Raw genomic sequence first — 17,408 nt, 5'->3', positions numbered from 1 at the left:
TGGTAAATTGGTTTATTATTGTCACATGTACCAATGTACAGTGGAAAAAATTTTGTTTTGCATGCTATCCACACAGATCATTTCATCACATCAGTTCATCAAGGTTGTACAAGGGAAAACAATAACAGAATGCAGTTACAGTTACAGAGAAAGTGCAGTGCAGGCAGATAATAAGTGCAAGATAGATTGTGAGGTCAAGAGTCCATCTTATTGTACTAGGGGACTGTTCAATAGTCTTATAACAACAGGATAGAAGCTGTCTTTGAGCCTGGTGGAACATGCTTTCAGGGTCTTGAATCTTCTGCCCAATGAGCGGTGGGGGCTGAAGAGAGAATATCTGGGGTGGGTGGGGTCTTTGATTATGCTGGCTGCTTTACTGAGGCAGTGAGAAATGTAGACAGAATCCATGGAGGGGTTGCTGGTTTCCATGATGTACTGAGCTGTGTCCACAGTTCTCCATATCCCTGGTTAGATGAAAAAGAAAAATCACACACGGTTCCTGTTTTTGACCACCATCAGGTGATTCTTGCATAAATGTGTCGACTTGTGATTATTAATGGGGATACAGGCAGGCTTCTTGCAATCACTCATGCACCCCGTGGTCGATCACCACTCCCAGTCCCATGAGACCCTTCTGTAAAATACAATCATGTTTTGAACACTAAGGCCCCTTCCCCCACCATCGTCACCCCTTGCCTCCCAGTTTGTAACCCAAAGTACATTCTAGTGAACAGAGATTATGAGGGAAAGAAGCACCAGAATTCTTTTTAATGTTCACAAAGTATCAAGAATATCTGGAGTTTATGATATTTTTGTGTCTTGGAGATCCATGAGTCTCTAAGTTCATGCCAATGATTTGTAATATAAAAAGATCAGCATGAATGAACACTATTCTCATAATTCACTGCCAACCCATCTGTTTCCAGCCATTTATTTCAGTTGCACTGCACCTGACTGATTCAAGGTGATCTTATACATACAGTTGTTCCTGTCAGAATTCCCGAATGTAATATATATCTGTCAGTTACCTAATAAAACAATTAGCTTTGATTTGAAAAAGGAAAATGAACCATGCTGTGTTTTACAGGTTAAGGTGGTTTAAGAGGAATTTGCCCCAGGTGCAAAGATTTGGATTTGTTATTTAACAGTGGAAAAACAAATTCCAGAAAAGTAGAATTTTACAGTCTTTTGATTGGATTGTTGCATTGCGGCAAAAACATACGATGCATTTGCAAACTATTCAACCAGATTTTTAGTCACACAAAAGCAAAATTTTTGCAGGGGCCAGAAATTTGAAATAAAAACAAAGTGTTAGAAACACTTCGTGGATCAGACAGTAACTGCAGAACAAGGAAGGCAGGGTTGATGATTTTCGTCAACGACCTTCTGTCTCTATTGCTTGAACTGCTGTTTCCAGCATCTTGTGTTTTTCATTTTTCAGTCCCAGTTTCCTCAATATTTCCTCAAGTATTAATGCTTTTACTTAATTTCTTCACCTTTCTCAATTTTTTCAAAGCTAATACTACATAGTGCAGTGGCAGCATACCTACTAAGTTCTCAAAGTATCAATGATAAAGTGACTGCAGAATCAATGTAATTGTTATAACATACAACTATTAAAGCTACTATAAGACCACTGACCTCCCACAGCTGTTAATTATTAGCGATTATCTCATATTTATGTTCCTAGTTTAGGATTTACTCTCAAATGAAAGCATTTTCTCTAAATCTACCCTATCAAATCCATTCGTAATTTTAATGACCCTCATCAGGTCACCTCTCGGTCATCTCCTTTAGAAACATAGAAAACCTACAGCACAATTCAGGACCTTCAGCCCACAAAGCTGTGCCAAACATGTCCCTACCTTACAAATTACTAGGCTTATCCATAGCCCTCCATTTTTCTCAGCTCCATGTACCTATCCAAAAGTCTCTTAAAAGACCTGATGGTATCTGCCTCCACCACCGTTGCCAGCAGGCTATTCCACACACTCACCACCCTGAGTAAAAAACTTACCCCTGACATCTCCTTTATACCTGCTTCCCAGCACCTTAAACCTATGTGCTCTTGTGGCAAACATTTCAGCCCTGGGGAAAATCCTCTGACTAGCCACACGATCAATGCCTCTCATCATCTTATACACCTCTAACAGGTCCCCCCTCATCCTCCGTCGCTCCAAGGAGAAAAGGCCGAGTTCCCTCAACCTGTTTTCATAAGGTATGTTCCCCAATCCTGGCAGCATCCTTGTAAGTCTCCTCTGCACCCTTTCTATGGCTTCCATATCCTTCCTGTAGTAAGGCGTGGAGGAATTGAGGAATGAGCTTCCACTGGTTCAGTTTTTACTGATGGCTATATGCTCTCAGTTCTGATATCAGAGTATTGTAATAATAAGTAAACAGTTTATTTTGTTTTTTTAAGCTAGAAGTAATAATAACTATGCTTCATCGACTGTTGCTACACTTGAGTGTCGGTAGTTAGTGATACGATGTCCTGATGCTTTAACACTGATAGAGCTGATTAAGAAGCATATGCACAGGTTACATTAACAGAATGATACTGCAGTGTTTGTAACATTCATTTTGTTGCACATGGCATTTGTTTCACCTTCTAAATGTGCAATGTCAGTGGAAGTGTTGTCACCAATGAATCATCTTCTGAATGTACTATAAAGAACTGAATGGCACCAGAGGACAAGTAAACCCTTTGTTTCACTGCACAGAGTTTATTAATTGTTTCCAACTATTTAACATCCACCTGATGTTAATTTATCAAGGGACTTCTAAAAGTTAAAATGCACAAAATTGTCTTTAAAACTGTTAATAATAGATAAAAATCAATTTGCAAATATCTTCTGAAAGCCACTGCTCATATTAACATTTGAGATAGAGGAGAAGAAACAATTAATAGCCACCTAGTTTACAAATCAACTATTAAATATCATCGTTATTGAGCTGTACGATATTACAAATTCCTTCCCCTTTCCTGAACAAGCTTCAACAAACTATTCAAAAATAATTCATCTGCTGCAGAGATTAATGCAGGGAAGCATCAATTTGAATGTGGCTCTTACTCTTGTAATATTGCACTTTGTAGGAACTGATGGAGGTTAGAGATGAACTCATTTTGAGCGTTTCGAATTTTGTGCACAATGTTATGCACAGCAGATGCTAAAGGGATGCTTTAATATAAAAGTGGAGGTTAAAGGATTTTGAAAACAAACTGTGCATAAAAACTATTTCACCTGGGTAGATCACACCAAGCATTTGCAGTTGAAATCATTCTCATGGGCAACTGGCCTGGGCACTTCCCCATGCAGTCCATGTTAACACATCTGATGTTTTCCTGATGTTGGTCATGCACCTGATGGCACTATTCCGACACTGCACATTCCCTCCCTCACCAGCATAAATTAGAGTTTTCCAGTGCAATCTATGACTTTTCTGAAGCAAATATAGTGCAACAATAAATACATTAAGCAATTTTATTGTATTTGTGAGTACCTACAGGGAGAGTTTGCTGATATTGGAAGACATAGGGCATTGAGTATAAAGTTGAGATGTTATGTTGCAGTTGTACAAGGCACTGGAGAGGCCGCACCTGGAATATTGTGTTCAGTTCTGGTCACTCTGCTATAGGAAAGATGCCACTAAGCTGGAAAGGGCACAGAAAAGATTCACAAGGATGTTGCCAGGGCTATAAGGAGAAGTTGGGCAAGCTAAGACTTTATTCCTTGGAGTGTAGGAGACTGAGGGGTGATCTGAAAGAGGTGTATAAAACCATGGGGGTCACATAGGGTGATTGCACATAGTCTTTTTTCCCAGGGTTGGGGAATCAAGAACTAGAGGGCATAGATTTAAAATGAGAGGGGAAAGATTTAATAGGAATCTGAGGGGCAACTTTTATACACAGAGGGTGGTATGTATATGGAACAAGCTGCCAGAGGAAGTGGTTGAGGAAGCTAACGTAATGACATTTAAAAGACATTTGGACGGATACGTGGATAAGAAAGGTTTAGAGGGATATGAGTCAAACAAGGGTAAATGGGACCAGCTTGGATGGGCATCTTGGTCAGCATGGATATGTTGAGCTGAAGGGCCTGTTTGTGTACTGTATGACTCTGACTTGACTGAGCAGCTTCAGAACTAACTGCGTGCTGTTCAAGAATCTTCAGAGTCAGCTCAAGTTAACAGGGTGTGTTTTCTCCCCAGCATTAAAACGCTAGGGCACTCAGTGGGCACTTCAGTAGTGATCTGGCTGGCAGCATTCCGTTACTGGAGGCATGGTATGGAAGGGGCCTTAGGGCAAGAGGCAAAATCACGTCCATCTATGAAGAGAATACAGAGACTTCAGACACACCACATCATACATGGACCTCTGGACAAGTTATTCACAGGTCAGGTTTTCCAAAGCTGTTGTCATAGAGATGTGTGAAATGCTCCTTAGTATTAATGGTTTTGCTACTCTCTCAGGTCTAGACTGCTCACTGCATCGAACTCGAAGCCTTATTGACTCTTCATTTCCTTGCCAAGGGGCAAATGAGGATCTCTCCAACTAACATTTTCTGCTCATTTCTGCCTCAGAGATGACCCAGACACTGTATTCATGCAGAGGTGAGTTATCACACTTTGATTTCAGTGAGAAGCAGATGGCATCTTGGGCACTGGGATTTGCCAGTATTGCTGGCTGCCCATGAGTGAAGGCAGCTATTAAATGGAGTTATGAGCTCATCAAGGCTCCCATTAATTACACTGGCCTGTTCATCAATGGGAATGGTTTCTACTCCCTCACTGTTTGGACTGTTTTGGACCATCAGAAGATTTTCCTTGTAATCAACACTATATTTCCAGGAAGGACACTGCCAAGCAGTTTCATCAGCCAACATTGCTTTTATGAATGGACCTCGGCGAACCTTTGCTTCCAAGACTCCTCACACTATTCCTCAGTCTTCCACTCTTGCTGGGCACCACTACAATGAGAGCCACACAAAATACCATTGATTTTCTGAAAATTAGATTTTGGTGCCTGCATCAGTCCAGGCTGCCTCGCCATATAGACCGAGGAGATACAAAGATGTTTACTCCATACTGCACGGACAACTGAGGAAGGCTACTGGGGAAGTTCCAGCAGAACACCAACAGCCTTATCTCCCAGTAGAGTGGATAAAGGAGGCAATAACTGCAAGTGCAATGAAGAACTCACTCGTGGGGAGACACCTTTCATAATGCCCCTGCTAAATCATAATATTCAGACCAGACCATGTTAACACCATGTTAACTCCTTAACACCGATGTAGTTCACCAATGATCATCTGACAGTGGTGAACTACAAATTTACCACAGAAAATCAGCCATGACTGAATGGTGGAGCAGACTTGACGGGCCAAATGGCCTAATTCTGTCCCTATATCTTATGGTCTTATGGAGAGAGACCAGATAACAAAAACATCCTGCACATCCCCCTTAACATAACCACCTGCAATAATCGGAACACATTAGTTAATGAATCTCTGATCCATTTTCTGAAGTGGCTTGCTACTATTATTTTTAGTGGTGGCAACTCGCATATCTTGTGAGGATATAAGTTCAAGATTTGCATGAATGAGTGGGTTCTTCCACACTTTGTCAGATGGCTGGAATTGCTTCCTGCCAAGCTCTTTGGTGGTTCTAGTTAGTCTCCTAGAATCCAATACATAGGACCTGATGAAAATTCCAGCTTGCTGTGCTAAATTTAAGGCTTTCTCACAGAAGAGAAGCAACCACTGTCTCTGCCATGGCATCCATAGTACGTATTTCTGATGTATGGCAGGCATGAGTGAAAGGCAGCCATGCTCTTCTCATGTTGGGTGCACTCTGCTACCAAAATCTGTGTTGAGATAAGTCTAGTCTCATAGGTTCTGCTTAGCACATAATTCTACAGGTAAACCATGTTAGCTCTGTTCCTAAAGTGCTTTTGGCCAATTTCATGCCATTTTGCAGGGAATCATTAGGCATTGGTGCGATACACAGTATGTACTCACCAAAAAAGGGTGAAATCCAGTTTCTAGGCATTTATGTTGAAGTCGTGTCCCTTTAAAAAAAAATGCAATAATTACCCTACATTTTGCAAACAGAATCAGTGTCTGTACTATGGTTGCTTTCCACGGGACAGCTGGGTATTAAAACATTGATATCTGTGGCATAAGGCTTCAGTGCTTGAACAGATTTAGTATCTAAAAATACTTGGAAGATCAAAAGTTTAATTGGATATTATTAAAAAGGGTAGGTCTCATGAGCCACTTCACCTGGTTTATGCACAGCGGAAGGTGTAACAATGCATCAAAATACACTTGATCCTGAATGGCATACAGTACTAATGTGATAACTTTTCACTGTATAATAAAAGAAAGCTTTTTTATATAAGCTTGGAGTGTATTTACAGAGACTGCATAGAATGGACTTGAAGCACAATTAAACTGGTAATATTTACATTTGAAGTACACAAGATTCTGAGAGATCTTACTAGAATGGGCATAGAAAGGATATTTCCCCTGAGGTAGAATCTAGAACTAGGGATTACTGTTTAAAAATAAGTGGATGAATACTGAAGACAAAAATGAGAATTTGTTTTCTCTCAAATAATTGTAAGCCTTTGGAACTCTTCTTCAAAGGATGGTGGATATTGAAATCTTTGAATATTTTTAATGCCAGAGATCCTCCATATGCATGGGAGTGAAAGGTTATTGCAGGTAGTTGAGAATGTCAAGGTGAAATTACAATCAGTTCACTGTGATCTCATTTAATGGCGGAGAAGCACAACGGGCCAAAATGCCTTCTCCTGCTCCTAATTTGTACATTTAGTAGAGAAATGTTTTACAATGAGAACTATTAGTACAAAGCTTCTATTTTATGACTGCAGTATTCCAAACTACTCCCGGTGTCAATGTGAACCAGAATTTCACATGGTTAATTATGCAGAATTTTTGATTCATATAAGCATTGAGTTGGCTCTGCTGCAGTCATATAGTAGAGATACACAATCTTGACTTTGATAGATTTTATTTAAATCTATTTCCTATTTTCCAAATGTCTTGATGCCTTTGAGAAGATGATGAAGTCCTTTTTCTCAAAGTGTTTCAGACTGAACAGTGAAATTGCTGTGAAATGCACCAGCTGGATCCATAGAAATGACCATCCCGGTCCCAAGCCTTTGCAAGTCCCAGTGTGATCCAGCTGCAAACATACAGCATAGAAAACCATTCCAAGTTGCTTCATGGAATGTTAGAAAACAAAATTTGATGATAACAGATATCAGGGCAGATGAGCAATAACTTATAATAAAGGTACACGTTTTAAGAGTCTTCAAAAAAAAAAGGGAAAAAATAGCAAGATAAAGATGTTTCTTCAGAGAGAATTTCAGAACTTAGGTCCTTGGAACCTGAAGGCAAGGTAGCTAATGATGGAGTAACTAAATTGGAGGAAGATTGAAAGACCAGAAGTGTTGTAGGGTTTCAGGAAACAGGGAGTGGAGAGACCTTAGATTGGAAACAAAGGACGAGAACTTTAGAGTTGATCATTATTTAAGCAAGAACCAACTGGGATCAGTGATGGCTGAATGGACTTGGTGAGTTCAGACATGGTCAGCATAGTTTTAGATCTCAAACTTGGAGAGGGTAGGGTGAAAAAGGTGGGTGCATTACAGTAGTCCTGTATAGAGGTAAGGATGAATATATTTCACCGGTAGATAATCTGTGGCAGAAGCAAAGACAAGGATGTTATTTTGCATATCTCCTCGTGGCCATTTCAGCCTATTAAGGCTCACAGAACAATCCCATTTGCCACTAAGTTTTCCCTGTGGCCTATTCTCCTCACATTCTCAAACTCCCCCCGTATTCTACCACTCACTTATACACTAAGGGCAATTTGCAGTGGCCAATTAACCTACCTTGGGATGTGGAAGGAAACTAGAGCACCCAGAGGAAACCTACATGGTCACAGGGAGGATGTATAAATTCCACACAGACAGCACTGCAGGTCAGGGTTAATCCCAGGCTACTGGAGCTGTCAGGCAGCAGCTCTTCTAGCTGTGCCACTGTGCTGCCCATGGAGTTGAATTAGGTTGGCAGTTTATTGTGGTTCATATACACAGGTCAAAGTCCATCAGTCAAATACTAGGACCTGTGTAATCTAAAGATGATTGTCTTTCTAATTTTTACTGTTCTTTGGCAAGGGTGATGTGTGGCTTTCACTCTGGACTTTCCTTTAACAACCAGGTTGGAAATGACAAATTAATGAGATATTGGTAGACCAATCACAATTTTTCATTGCTTTTGTCTTTAATTTGGGCTGTGGTCGTTGCTGGCAAGACTGACTTTCCTTTTTCACTTTGGTTATTTTCCTACAAATTTCTCCCCTCCTGACTCTTTCCATCACCTAAAAGACACTTTGAGAAGGGGTGGAATAATTTCCCTTGTTTTTTTGGGTGCAGCAGAAAATTGGTTGCTCTTTGGAAAACGGCAATGAGGCTTTATTTTTAAAATTGTAATCTGTATGCTGAAGGTACTTCCACAGCACAATTAGATAGGGAGTTTCAGGATTTTGGCCCCAAACACTGGGCAAAATGCATTCAGGTGAAACTGTTTTGTGACTTGGAGGTTATGATGAACTTCTACATCTGATAGCACTGTCCATCGATTTCAGGGACCTTGTAGGTTTGGGAAGTGCTTCCAAAACAGCCAGTTTCAATTGCTGGAGTGTATCCCATTGTAAGTATAGTTGATATTTACAGCACACTAATTATGGATTTTTACACTAGTGGAAAAGGTGGTGATAAAGTGGACTGGATGATGAAGTGCTTTTTGAGCATTATTTTCTGTTGCACCCAAAGAAACAAGGGAGATTATTCCACCCCTTCTCATGACTTTGCACCTTATTTCACTGCACTTTCTCTGTAGCTGTGACACTTTGTACCATTATTGTTTTCACCTGTACTACATCAATGCACTCTGTACTAACTCAATGTAACTGCACTGTGTAATGAATTGACCTGTACGATCGGTTTGTAAGACAAGCTTTTCACTGTACCTTGGTACAAGTGACAATATACCAATACCAAAGTGTCTTTTATGTGATGGAAAGAGTCAGGAGATGAGCAATTTGTAGGAAAATAACCAGTAGATGTGGTATTTATTCAGCTGGCCCAGGTGTAATTCCCTTGAGTATTAACACCTCTACAATGTTGATGGTGTGGGACTTGATGAGAGCTATATTTGAAAGGGAGGGGTTGCCCAAGAGGTTGAGTAAGATTGGACAATATTGGAGATTCAAAGATTGGAGTTTAGAAGGAGTTGATCTTTGATGCTGACAATACTCTAGAGGATCGAACCTTGAGAAACCAGATCTAGAGGGCTTTGTCTCGGCATCAGAATCGGCCATTTAGGACTGAGATGAAGAGAAATTTATTTAATATTTAGAACTCTTTACCATAGAGGGCTTCACTGTTCAGTCTCTGATTCATTAAGGGCTGGGATGATAGATATTTGAGCAGTAGGGGAATAAAGGGATATGGGGATCAGATAGAAAATTGGTCATGAGGAGCAGAATATTTGATGGGCTGTCTCAAGTTCCTGCTGTAATCTTGTATAATTTTTTTTATTCTCATGTTAGACCTTTTCCATATTGGAGATGCAACTCTGTTCTGCTTCTCCAGAGCAATCTGTTCATAACTGACCCAGTTAACTATGAAGTCAGCAGAGCCATGTGTATTATGGATAGGATTGTGCTTGATTTGGTCCTCTGCCCATGCTTGTCCCTTGCACTTTTCCTGCAATGGCACCTACCATATTCTACTATAGTCATGGAGTCATACAGCATGTATGGACATTAACCCATCAGCCTGCTAAGTCCATGCCAACCATAACAGCAGTTTGAATGCACAGGAATGCGAGAAGCTGCGGGGGTAGTGGACTCTGCCTAATACATCACGGGCACATCCCTCCCCACCATCAGTAGTATCTACAGGAGGCACTGCCTCAAGAAGGCAATATCTATCATCAAAAATCACTACCTTCCGGGTCATGCCATCTTTTCGCAGCTACTATCAGGCAGGGGGTACAGAAGCCTTAAGTCCCACACCACCAGTTTCAAGAACAGCTACTTCCCTTCAACCATTAGGTTCTTGAACCAACCGGCAAAACCCTAATCACTACAGTTTAGCAACACTATGATCACTTTGATCATTGTTTTGTTCTAATTGTATTCTATCTTGTAAAAATTGTGCATAATTTATTTTGTCTTTTGTTTGTTTGTCATTTATGTTTGTCTTGTGAATGCTGCTTATATGATGCTGTGTGCCTGTGATGCTGCTCAGTTTTTCATTGCACCTGTGCATTCATGTACTTGTGCAAATGACAATAAACTTGACTTTGACACTAATTCTGCCACACGTGGGATATTGTGTGCAGTTCAAGTTGCCATACTACAGGAAGGATGTGTTTAAGGTAGAGAGGGTGCAGAAAAGATTCACCAGGATGTTGCCAGGACTGCGGGGCTTGAGTTATAAGGAAAGAATGGATAGGCTGAGACTATTTTCCTTGGAGTGAAGAAGGCTGAGGGGTGACCTTGTAGAGGTTTCTAAAATCATGTGTGGGAATAGATATTTTCTCAGGGTAAGGGAGTATAAAATTAGAGGGCATAGGTTTAAGTGAGAGGGGAAAAATTTAGAGGACCCAAGGGGCAAGTTTTTCACACAGTAGGTGGTGGATATGTGAAACAAGCTGTCAGATGAAGTGGTAGAGGTGGGCGCAATTACAATGTTCAAAAGACATGTAGACAGGTACATGGATAGGAAAGGTTTAGAGGGATATGGGTCAAATGCATGGAAATGAGACTAGCTCAGGTAGGCAACTTGGTTGGCATAGACGAGTTGGGATGACTGGACTGTTTCCATGCTGTATAACCATGACACTATGATTCTACAAAAATCCCATTTTATTCTCCTCACACTCTCAATTCTCCATCATTCCCTCCTCCTCCCAATTCTCTCCAAGGGAATTTATAGCGGTAAATTGTACCAACAAATCCTCATGTCTTTGGAATACAGGGGAAAGCTGGAGCACCCAGAGAAAACCTTTGCAGATGCAGGAAGAATGTACAAATTCCACACCAGCATCACTGGAGGTCAGAATATTAAATGTGGGTCACTGAAGCTGTGAGGCAGCAGTTCTACAGCTGTGCCACTATGCTGCCCAGTGCATGATTGTGCCACCCATATTGTTCCAAATGAGCTGAAGACTCCAGCAGCTGTCAAAGGCATTTGAGATATTTTTAATTGACTCTGATAATCAGTCATATAAAAACAGTTCAAATAGACTTTAATCTTTGCTTAGTAATTGAAAAATAACGAGAATAGATGCCTAATTTACCTAAAAATAGCTTAAACTACTTAAAAACTAATTAAAAACATAAATGTCAAAGAAAAATAAACACATCTTGGTCAGCAATCCCATTCAAATGAATGGGGTTATGCTACATATGCCAGTTATCCCTGATGTAATACTGAGGTGCAGACCAAGAGGTCAGAAATGCCAATGCCTAACCTCCTCGCTCATCTCCGACTTCCGCGTTAGAACATTGACATGTTATGACAAAGAGACTGTAGGTTTGAGGAAATATCTGTCCACACCAATGTTAGTTTCTTCTAAGCAAGTCACATGCACATATTACAGATAAGATCTTTCCTGCATGGTTGACTAACTCAATTATATTTGTGAAGCTAAAATCTAACAGAAAATAGGCATCCACATGACTCTTGAACACACAGAATCATTAGAACATTGATGCATTTATCTTGTTTTTGATCATATACAGTAAATATCATTGAAAAAGAAATTAAACAAAAATCAGGAGGTTTGACACAAATAACACATCTGAAAAATTACAAGCTTTGTTGACGTCAATCAGTCAAAGCAATCTACTACACGAGTGGTATTGAGCACTGCAGCAATAAACCATTCCCCATCAGTCCCAGGGAAATTAATATGTATCATTCTCTATTTTAAAAATTAGTGAACTTAACTGATTAATTGGATAATGAACTGTGAAACAAGAGATGATATTATTTTCCAACATGAGAGTTTAATTTTTAAGTGTTCATTCTTGCAAAGAACAGAAATCAGTTTAAAGGTTATTGAAAACTGTATGAATCTTTCAGAAATGACTCCACTTTAAGGTTATCTCATTAGATTTTCTATTTTTTTTTAATAAAAATAGAAAAATGAATTCCAACATGCTTCTAATATAGGGTGTTCCAGCAGATTTTCATTTCTTGTGCACGTATTTTACCTGTTTGTCAAATGTTACTCCTTTTGCCATTGTCTTCTCATTTTTATTATTTTGTGACATCAGTAGCTTTCAAAGACTTCAAGTAATTAGGCAAGTTTCATTCAGGGAAACAGCATAACCCAGCCTGGTATTATTTTTAACTGGTTAGTGCTATGCCACATCTCCTGTATCAGGATCCTATTCATATGTATAAGCCTTCCACAAACACGCACATGTTCATGCACTCAAGTTTTCCTGTTGTCAGCCAGGATTACTTTCACATCCACAACATAAGGTCTGAGTTTCCTACTCCCTGGTACAGTAGACCTGATTAAGTAACTCATAGCTAAATGGAAATTTTAAAACATTCAGAATCTTTTGCATTTTATTCAATATTCTCAGTTTCTCATTATGCAATGTGAGGAGAATAAAAAATGGGATTAATGTTGGATTAGTATAAATGGGTGGTTGATGGTTAGTGCAGACCTTGTGGGCTGAAAGGCATCTTTCCATGCTATCTGTCTCTATGACCCTATGTAAGCAATAACTCGAGAATGGTCTGCATGTGATGAGTTTTGTGATCATTCTTATACAGACAGTGCAGTGGCAAAAGGTCTCATCTGTCACATAGACATTAAACCAACCTATCGGGAACCAAAGGGATAGTGGTACATACTTGCCTGTCTTTCACTGTAGGTGTGACAATTTGGATCAGTCTCCTCTATCTTCCAGATCTTACACCAGAAATGTTCAAATTTTTAAGGTGTTTATATTGGGATCTCCTGCATAATGTTTTCTTCTACCTTTTATGAAATTAGATTGCCTTACCCCTTGTCCTAGTTGGCTGTGTAGTACCAGGTAGGCATTCTGATTTCCTGAAAGAGGACGGCAAATTGGACATTGTGGAGCCAAATCCAATCTCCTAAGAAAGTATCACAGCACTCTGTTACCTGAAGGCACAGTCAGGTGTTGGCTTTATTGCCCGTGTCATCACTGAGCCCTGTGACAGTTGTCAAAGATATCAGCAGATGCTCCAGCATGGTGGGTGCCAAGTCCTGTTCATGAAGCTGATCTCTCGGTTCATGTTGGATAGAATATTCTCCATGCTCTAAGCCAGTGTTGGCAACAGAATAATAAAAGATATGGCATAATATTCCAGCCATTGTGAAATGGGTTTATTACACACCTGCTTGTCCAACCAGTCTCTAGCTGATCCCACCTGCCACCTCCAGTGACCATGTAGTTTAACCTCAATGAACAACATGTGCAGAGTAACAATAGTAGCATGTAGTGCTTCAAATGGTACCTCCGACTAGAAATTATAAATGTAGGTTTGTGCCAATGTTGATGAGTCCCAGAAGATGAAAGAGCACAATTGAAATTGCCAGGGAATATCAACAGCCTACTTATTCATGGGAACATTACAGCCAAGCCCAAGGCTGTTCTCACCCAACATCAGTTGACATGCACTTCCATGAGGGAGTTATTAGTTTGCAATCAGTATATTCTATTCACAATACAGCTGAATTTAATTTTTCTGAGTTTCCACTCCTTAGTCCAGGAATGCAAGAGCTTTTTGTTTTACTGTTGCCTTGGCTGAGATTAGTTATTTTGATATAGGCTAGGGATTGAGCCAAGGAGCTTCCTGGCCTGTGTGACTCAATTGCTCACTGGATAACTTCACTGAGTCATTGGAGGAGACCTCACTAAGGCAAAGTTAACTCAGTAAAACATGGATCTTTAACACATTTTTACTTTTCGTGGATACTGCAAACTGAAAATACACATCCCTCCAGCTGGAAAATGTTAATGGAATGTTGGAACCACAATAATGTTGGATTCAATCTTGAATCCTGTAGTTAGAAAGGACAATATATAAGGAAGTTTCAAGGGATGTTACAAAAAGGGTTTAACCTCTGGTTCCTATGATGCTGTGATTCAGAACCTGAGCTCACATGAGTTTGGAACGTGCTTTGTAAGGGTATTTGTCAATCCGCAGAAGAAAGTGTATGGCTATGTGTCAACATTTCTGGTTATGTAACCAAGGAGCCTTGATCAATGATCATGAGATAAATTCAATTAATTTAATAAATAGTGAATAAAAAGTTAATTTCAGTAATAGTAATCCACAGAACAATTGGATTGTAACAAAGATCCATTTGATTTACTTAAGTCTTTAACCTGTCCTTACCATATCCAGCCTGTCAGTAACTCCAGAACAATACCAATGGATATAATGTAAACTGTGACTTGCTTTCCACTTGTATTTTTGATTACTAGTGAACACAATGTAAACAATGGCTGTTTTCATAATGGCCACATGCAATATAGTGGGTATACCCAGCTTAAACAGAAAGAACACAGAATGTTCTTAAAATGACAATGTGCTAACACAACATAATAGCAATATAATATCACAGCATTACAGATAGATTCTTCCTTTCGTAGGGTCACATTCACTTCTTTACCTTCTATCCAGTCAAAAAAAAATGAAGTTACTGATGGTAGGATATTCTCAAAAGAGGTAGAAGTATTTGTGAACCGCCCATTTGAGAAAATTTCTGTATTCAAAGTTGAAGCTAAATTAATTTAGTGAATCAAATTAACCTTCACTCTCAGGGTTGTGGATGATGCAGGATTGACTAAAAGGAGATGATGGCTCAAACACGTCAGGAGCAAAGTAAAGGAAAATAGAATGAAACCAACCTATGTTCTTGACTCACCCGTAACAGTTTTGGCAAAATCCTCCTACTTTGATCAGCCACTGACACGTGACAGAATTGTCTACGAATATTGGCCTATACACAAGGTGGGTAAAATTTCAGAAGAGCTATTCTTACAGTTCTACATTCCAACCTTAATTGTGATGGTGGAAGAATAGATGATGTTATTCACAATGGTATGCTGGAAATGTGAGTAATGCCCATCTGTTCAACTTTGAAAAATTCATTGCCACCCTCCAAGAAATAAATTAAAGTATGTTGGGCCTACACTTATTAATGGAAGTGTATGTGCAGACAAGTGTTGGGAAGGAAATCCACTGATTAAGTCGATGGAATCACGCTGCACCCTTATACCTTGCTGAAACTGAAGAAGAGAGGTCTCAGAAAAGACTTTGGGATGTTTGAAGCATACCAAGTTGGGAGGTTCAAATCGCTTGGGTGGTGCCAGTAAAAACAACCATTTACTTTCTCATGTGAACTTTCACTATGCTAATATTGGACAGCTCATTTTTCCCCCCAATAGAGATTGGTATTGGTTTATTATTGTCACTTGTATCGAGGTACCGTGAAAAGCTTGTCTTACAAACCAATAGTACAGGTCAATTCATTACACAGTGCAGTTACATTGAGTTGGTACAAAGTGCATTGATGTAGGATAGGTAAAAACAATAACAGTACAAAGTAACGTGTCACAGCTACAGAGAAATTGATGCATTTATTTATAAATGCAGACATTAAAGATATGGGAGAAAAGGTAGGTATAGTACGTTAAATCCCAGATCAACTATGATCTCATTGAATGGCAGAACAGGCTTGAGGGGTTGAATGAACCCCACCCCTGCCCCCTTCGATAAATATCCAGGAGTACGGTCTGTATTATTATTGTGCCTGTGGTCGTAGTAAGAAACCCTCTTCATTGCACAAGGTATGGGAAAGATGAAAGTTTTCTGGTTAGTTCACTGCAGTGTTATGAAATGAAGAGTTAAACATGCACATCCTATTTGGTGTGTTTACTTCTGTACTGTGCGCTGTACACAGAGTCTTTGTTGTCTGACAATCATCATGTAATGAGGATCGAAAGTCACCTGGTGAGGAGGCAATAGGTTTCATGTGGAGGCTTTTGTGTACAACAGAGTTTATGAGACCTTTCCCTTCTTTTATTTTTTGCTTAAAATCCTGAATCATTAGCAGAGCGACGGTGGGAAGAGTGGGACTGTAAAGGACCTGAACCTTTTCAGAGAGGAGCAGGCCTTTTGTTTTTGCACCATGTCAAAAATGCTTACCTAATTAAACCTGATATATCTGGCCAAAGAGAAATGATTTGTTAATGGTTCTTTTGGAATTTACTTAATGAGTTTAGAAGCCCATTGTGTAGTGGGGGTTGCTGTGAGATGGAATTAAAATTAAGTTATTAAAAAAAAGCAAATGGTGGGGGTGGTGGGTTGGGGAAATTGTGACAGACTGATGTGTCTGTAGGCAAGGTGTAGTTAGAGGAGCTGCTGGAACACAAAAGCACATGAACTGAAGCAAGTCATTCATTAGCAAACAGTGAATAACAGACAGACTCCTTGCCTATTTAAAGCTGCTCTGTTAAATGTGAGCGTGGACAGCTGTCATTGCAATATACACACACACCTTGATCAGGGAGAGTCATTGGCACCATTTTCTTCAGCAAACACCAACAGACCTTTCTCTTTCTTTTCCTTTTTTTCCTGTTCCTCTTGGGTTGAATTCTCTTTTTCTTCCGAGTCTGCAGAGAGTAAAAGAGCTTGTTAAGCTGCTTGGATCATGTGGGATATTTTGACTGGTGCTGCACTTTGGCCGCTTGCCTGAAGTAACAGTGTCAAGGAATAACCTGCTATAATTGCCACATTTGCAGTTTGACGAGCATTTTGTATGCATGTTCAGACCTTTGAATTTGAAAGAAATTGTCAACTTTTGTAAAGATCCTGTAAATTGCATCTTACAACTCAACAGTATTCCCTTGTCAGTTCCCTGGATATCCTTTTCTTATATAAAAAAATCTTAGCATGCAATAGAACAGAGTTAGCATTTTAAAATACAATTCATGACCGTGCACATGCTTTAGTTAAACCAGTTAGGTATGTTAAGTTAGCCATTTGAATGGTTTAAGCATTTAAAGCAATTTAATTATTTGTTTTTCAAACACTTCTTCAAGGGAAATGAGGCAACTCACACATAAATTCCAACTGTTAATTTTGGACTAATTCAGTCACACTGATCGTTTGAGACAGCACAATTGATATTGCTGTCAAAAATCCTCCCGCTCGAAAGATGTTTTTACAGAACATCATTGTGACATTTGCTTGGAAACGTGTCCTCTTGAAGCATTTGATTAATGTAATGCAATAAAAAAAATGCAGGTTC

At 39.6% G+C, this 17,408-nt stretch overlaps 1 long non-coding RNA gene across 1 annotated transcript; it reads right to left on the bottom strand.

The window, feature by feature from the left end:
- Window positions 1–221: 221 nt before the first annotated feature.
- Window positions 222–16,769, bottom strand: LOC127577815 (uncharacterized). The gene is made up of 3 exons (XR_007957443.1): window positions 16,656–16,769; window positions 6,018–6,067; window positions 222–464 (listed from the first exon to the last, which is right to left on the bottom strand). It is a non-coding gene; the product is annotated as an uncharacterized LOC127577815 (long non-coding RNA).
- Window positions 16,770–17,408: the final 639 nt, after the last annotated feature.

Source organism: Pristis pectinata, chromosome 1, assembly GCF_009764475.1.
Source record: "Pristis pectinata isolate sPriPec2 chromosome 1, sPriPec2.1.pri, whole genome shotgun sequence".
Lineage (NCBI taxonomy): Eukaryota > Metazoa > Chordata > Chondrichthyes > Rhinopristiformes > Pristidae > Pristis > Pristis pectinata.
Note: the sequence above shows the minus strand (reverse complement) of the source record. Positions and strands in the feature narration are given on the sequence as shown.